This window comes from Ornithodoros turicata, chromosome 4 (genome assembly GCF_037126465.1).
Source record: "Ornithodoros turicata isolate Travis chromosome 4, ASM3712646v1, whole genome shotgun sequence".
Classification (NCBI taxonomy): domain Eukaryota; kingdom Metazoa; phylum Arthropoda; class Arachnida; order Ixodida; family Argasidae; genus Ornithodoros; species Ornithodoros turicata.
The window spans coordinates 35,878,709-35,884,959 of NC_088204.1; positions in this window are offsets into that span (position 1 = coordinate 35,878,709).

A 6,251-nucleotide genomic window follows, 5' to 3' on the forward strand; every position below is an offset into this window, starting at 1 on the left:
CGACTTACGACAACAAAAGGCGAAAGTTACAGTATTCTAGTAATGTGAATTCACTATTCTTGATACAATAATAAAATAATATCCTTCGAAATAAATATTTATATGGATTACGCAGAGAGTTATAGGTGTCTGTATTCACGGGGCTTTATTGCAGTTATTACACACAAACATCGCCCCTGTATGTGATGTAAGAAATATATGCACAGGTCCCAATTCTTAGCGATCCCGCTATGGACCCAAGTATGAAGCGTCCATCCCCACATGGTATATTGGGTACTTAAACGTAAACGTAATGTGTCACAAATTTATAATATCCATATATTGAATTTCACGGGAGCCGCACATTTCAAAGCATTTAGATATGCAAACTTACCAGTCAAATTCCTCTACACGGCGCTCAGCGGGTGCATTGGCGTAGTCATGCTCGGCCGGAGATTCGTCGAACCGTCGTCCAGAGGCGGAGAGTTTTCATTTTCCCGGAGGGGGCAAGGGCGCACCGCGAAATACTCTGGCCGGGGGGGGGGGGGGAGGGGGACATGTTTATTAAGAAAGAAAGAAAGGTAAGCCAGATGGTTGTCGGCTTGTTATTTTTAAAAAAAGTGAAAGGGGGAAGTCAAAAGAGGCAAAGAAAATAAGAAAACAAACAGAAGGAAAGAAAAGGAAAAGAAAAATGAAGTACACAAAACTAAAGCTGAAGAATCACACACTCTGGCGGGATCCTATGATGTATGCAGAACTGGTATAGGAATAAGAGGAAGGAAGAACAGAAAAAACAAAAGAGAAAGAAATAACAGAGAGAACGTAAACAGTGAACATGTGCACAACTGAGGGCATTACGCCTTTGAAAACTGAGTGCAAAAAGAACAAAATGTATTGAATCCTCGGTGTTTGACCCGAAATGCGTGCAATATAATGAATATGGTCAACGAAATGGAGCAGCGGGAGTTGAACCTGCTCCCAACGGGTATGTGTTCCGAAGATCCTACCGTTACACCTCACTGGCCGCTGCTGGTACCTTTTCGACTGGTTCGTTTCATTGATCTTACTGCTTTGGGCGAAATTCAGGCTATGTGTTGTGTCAACCTCTGTGTTTCTTCGCCTCACCTTCTACTGTGATAATGAGTATGGTTCGCAGATACATATTTTACAAATCGCAAGATGCATTTTTGGGTTGGTGCCTCTTCGCTCTTTTGACCCGGGCGCACCGAGCCCCAAAGGTTTGTGTCAGCCTCGTAGCGGGACTTCCCGGGGGAGGCGCGCCCCCCCTAGTTCATGTTCCGGGGGGGCAAGAGCCCCCCCCCCCCCCCCACCGCAGTCGGCGCCTATGCCGTCGTCCCAAAAACGCACGGGCGAACGCCTGATCACCTGATAATTCGTATTTAGATTCCGCTGATGATGACGAACTGTCCGTGTCTGGCATTCCCAGCGCGATTTCCGACCGAACGACCAAAACAAACAGGATTCCCCACTCCTGACCACCAGCGTCGGAGACAGATTACGTTACGGATGGCTCAGCTGATCCCGAGATGCTTTGCGACTGCCCGCTCGCTGCGGGGGCGACCTTTCCGTGTGCGCTGATTGATGGGTTCGTAATCGCTAAAAATATACCAATCCGTACGGTGTACGAATAAAATAATTGTGGTTCTAGACTGAGGGTTAAGTTAGAGATATAATTGTAATGCCTTTCCTCAATTGGCATATTTAATTGCTATCGGCCTTTAAAGTACTTGGGCGCGATGATTTATTCTCATCTCAAACTTTGGATGATAAGTTAAAATTCGGTACAAGGGGAAACTGAACTAGCAGCACACTCACTCTGGTACAACCAATACTAGGATATGGCAGCATCCTTTGGGATGCGTATACCACAAAACTAAGGCATAAAATAGCACTAGTTCAAAGATTAGCTGCAGGGTTTATAACGTCAGACTACAAAAGGAATGATTCTGTCTGAATCATCTTGGACCAGCTGGAGCTAGAATCACTTGAAAAGCAAGACAAAATAGAAGAGTTCAGAAAATCCCAGTGCTGTTTGCGCACGGATTGCATCATGGGCGCTTACTGAGCGGGGCAACGAAGAATAATTCTTCAAATTTTGCTTTCGTTGACCTTGATACGTCGTGGACAATGGACAGGCAGGGAGAAAATCGGAACGGTTTAGAGGCCACCCGTTTCTTTCGTATTAGTAAACTCCCACAGTTCAAAGCGGCGCAAAGCACTCTGGGATTTTCTGAACCAGTCTATAAATAAATAAAGTTTCTCTTCCTCATTTATCATGGGCAACTAAAAATTGATGCTGCAAAATACAACACACAACGAGAGTATTTTAGTCATAGCACTAACCACCATAAGCACATTACACCACATACTGCGCATTTGGACGCGTTTAAATATACTCCTTTTTACAGGATACCATTGACCTAGGGAACGCCCTACCCCAGTTGATAATCATGGCAGGGATCTGTTATTATTATCAACTGCGTTAGGGCGTACCATGGACACAGTGGGGCGCAGGACCGCATCGTTGCTGGGAATGCCAGACGTGTTTTTTTTTTCTTTCTTTCGTTTTTTTCTATGAGTGTAGTGAACCGTATGCTGCGTCGCGATACCTGTGTTTACATTGACGCTACTCTGCATTTTACTCAGCCTAACGTGTAATTGCTACTCAAAAGCATCATAATGAGCAAATGCTAGCATGCAACAACCAATTATCGCGCAAACAGGCATGAGCAATTCACGTGTGGCTTTCCTCTATTGCACGTCACGCGAGAGCTCACTGCGGCCTTTACTCAGGGCCAACTGTGGCATAGAAAAAGATCTATTATAAAACGCGCGATGCGATTCCTTCTGAAATATTTTATACGGTGGTTGTGAGGAGTATTAGAAATAATATGAGGTGTTTCCCAGATACATGTTTTCGACCAGACTGTCACTTTGAATGCAGTTTGTAATTATATCGTTCAACCTTGTTAGGACGGGTAATGGAATTGAATAAAGACAAATAATAAAAATTCAAATATTCTCGAGTCTCATACTAACTAAACTGAAATAGTAAACATCTTTGTTGCAAGCTGGTACAGTATGGTTGTACGTACATTGCTTATATATGCATCATGCATCTTAGATATGTTAATCAGCGATGGCCACTAACTACTTCTACAGTAGTTTAACCATACCTACTATCTACTTCGCGATGCAGTAGTTTAACTAGTAGTTCAACTACTTTTCAGGGGAGGTAGTTAAAACTACTTGTTTAACTACTGCAAAGTATTTTAATTACATCTATAACTACTTAAAGGGATGGTCTCGTACCCCCTGGCCCTCTCATAAAGTGCACCATTGGATTGCCCTTTGTTGGAAATGGAATAGTGCGAATTTACCCGACAAAGCACGCCACGGTTATTAAATAAACGAATTAAATCGATAAGGATTGCACAGCATACCGCGATTTGTGTTGGCAACAACAACAACCGGTACGTCGGCGTGCGGGCACTACGAGAAACTCAGTGATTGGATGTAGAAATCATCTGCTTTCGCGCGCGCTAGCAGACGACTGTCTGGAGACCGTGGAACCCTCGTACATTTTCTTTCAGTTGCCAAGAGAAAGACGCACATTGTAAGAAGCGGCCTACTTGCTGGTTTAGAGAAACGGTGTCAATCCACCTTTGCGTCCTCATATCGAGAGCAAAGGGAAGCTGGGATGACTCGACCTAAATAAAATCACTTGGCGCCTTGAGCTTGCCTACTACACTATCGTTCTGTGTTTCGTGAATTTCTCATCGTTACACCTACGAAACATGCCGAATGGTGGACACTATTGTAGCGTGCCTGGGTGTAACAACAGGTCTGTTGTCAATGGCAATCTGAGTTTTTATACCCCGAAGGACGAAGCGACGAAGCGTAAATGGGAAGCAACCATCGAGAATCACACACTCGAAGCGTCTTCAACGAAAGTCCTGAATGTGAAACGAGTGTGTTCCGCACATTTCGCTGATGACGCATATATGGTCAGGGATCTTCTGCAAGCGCGGTTCGGGATGGCGCCAAAGAAGATGCGGCTCGATGTAGGAGCCGTCCCCACGATCTTCGGAGCAACTTCTGGAGACAACGGTCTTAACATCAGTAACGAATCTGATGTGCATAATTCTGAGGTCAGTATATTTTCTATGAGCCCGCGAAACCCCGAACTGTGCCGCGGGCGTACCGCGAATGAGTACTGAAGCAACCGCATGTCGTAATTGTTGCGTACATCGCCTTTCCAGGCCTGCCAGGTGCTGTCCCAAACGGAATCGTGTATCGCCGAACCAGCCGAACATCGTGAGTTCCATGTTATGTCTTGACGTCGCACATGCGAAAAATAACCAACGTTTGACTGCTGTTGATCCAGGATATTTTTTCTGAGGGGGGGCTGCCCTGGACAGCATGCTATTCCACTACCAGGGTCAACTGAAACTCTGTGTAACGACTGAAATTGAGTGTGTGTGGAGGGTCACGGCATCCGGATCCCCTCCCCCAGACTCCGTCCCTGGTTGAATAGTATGCTGGTGGGATGGCAACAACAGCTGTTTCACTTGGCACAACGCGCAAGATCGAGACGTTACGGTTCACACGCTAATATACATATCCTTGCATTTTGGCTGCATTCTATTGTCACAAAACGAGGACTGGATTTTATTATTTTGCATTTTACTTATTGCACATATCTTGCAACAGCTGTATCTTTCATCTCACTTGATCGTTTTTTACCCTTTTAGTGACAGACAATTCAGAGGGAGCAAGATGCGAGAGCAGAGGAACTTTCCTTCCTGTGCCACAGTCAATATCTGATGACGGTATGTCACCAGCAGACATGTATAGCAACTCAGTCACATATCTGCTTACCTTTTCCCCCTCATTGATGCGAACATATATGTAGAATATTATATCTAGTTCATTAACATGCCGTGACGAAGGCAGCTTCAACTGCAACAATGATTAAACTCACTTTGAGAAATCAGTTTAACACTACCATAAATACCACATTTTATTTTTTTTCCTTTTTATGTTGTCTGATTTATTTTCTACTTTATCACTTTGTGACTTCTCCCAACATGTCAATACATCACTGCTATGAACACATTGCACATCAAATATAGAAAATACCGGGTGTAATTATGTGATGGCTAACTATAGGATGCTAACATCTGCTCGAAAACGAAGCCTTCAATGGTGTTTTGAAATGCGGACGCGTCTGTACCCTTCTTTTATCCCAAAGACGCTTCGTCATTCTCGTTCTCACATTTTTCTTTTACGAAATCTATGGTTGTCGCATCGAAAAATAGCACAGGTCATCATCTTTCAACGCCGCTAGCACGAAAAGTGACCATCAGTGGGAGGAGCTTACGAGAATGTCACGTCACTGCCACGTCACATAGTGACGTAGGTGAAAGCTCCCTATAGCATAGCTCTTGATTTCCACGTCTTTTACAGTCAACGTGCTGGTGCTTGACGGGTTGCCCTTACAACCCCTGATACCCTACCAAACTGTAAGCCAATACGGGTTCAAGTATACACTTGTGCCATACAACCCAGACAAAGGCGCAGGAGCTACCGACAAGGCCACGCAGACAGCTGTTCCAACTTGCACTCTTGGTATGCACATCTATGTTCCTAAATTCTGTATTATGTGGTTTCTTCATCTAGTTTTGTTTGTGGATATTACAAACTGCGCATGCCTTTTAGGAACACAGACTCATCTGCACCGTCCTAGAGTGTCTCACAGGCTTCTGTAAATCCTGCCAGTAAGGTGTCATTGGTTTCAGCAAGCAGCAGCAGTTGCATGCCCGAGTGTGGCGACAGCGGCATGGGCAGCCACTTTGAGATGACACCACCAAACATGTCAAGCTCACAGGTTCCTGCCTTGCCTCTCGACACCAGCCAACCGTTGCTAAGGAGCTCCACCCCGATACCAAAGGAGCTCAACATAACTGTTAAGTCTGAATAGTACGTAGCTTAGTACAGACAAACAGTATGCACTCTAAACGGGGGAAAAAAATGGACAGAAAACTGCGCATGGATATTATTTACGTCAAAATACGTATTAACCGAAGGGACCACATATAACATACTGGGCAAAGTAATCTTTGAACAATCCTGTTGCTTTGCTTATTGAACGCAGTTTCCATGAAATGTTTCTTTTTTTTTTCTTTCTGCAGCCCACGTGATCCGCATGACACAACATTTCAGCTCTCCAGTGTCTCAGAAAGCACAGA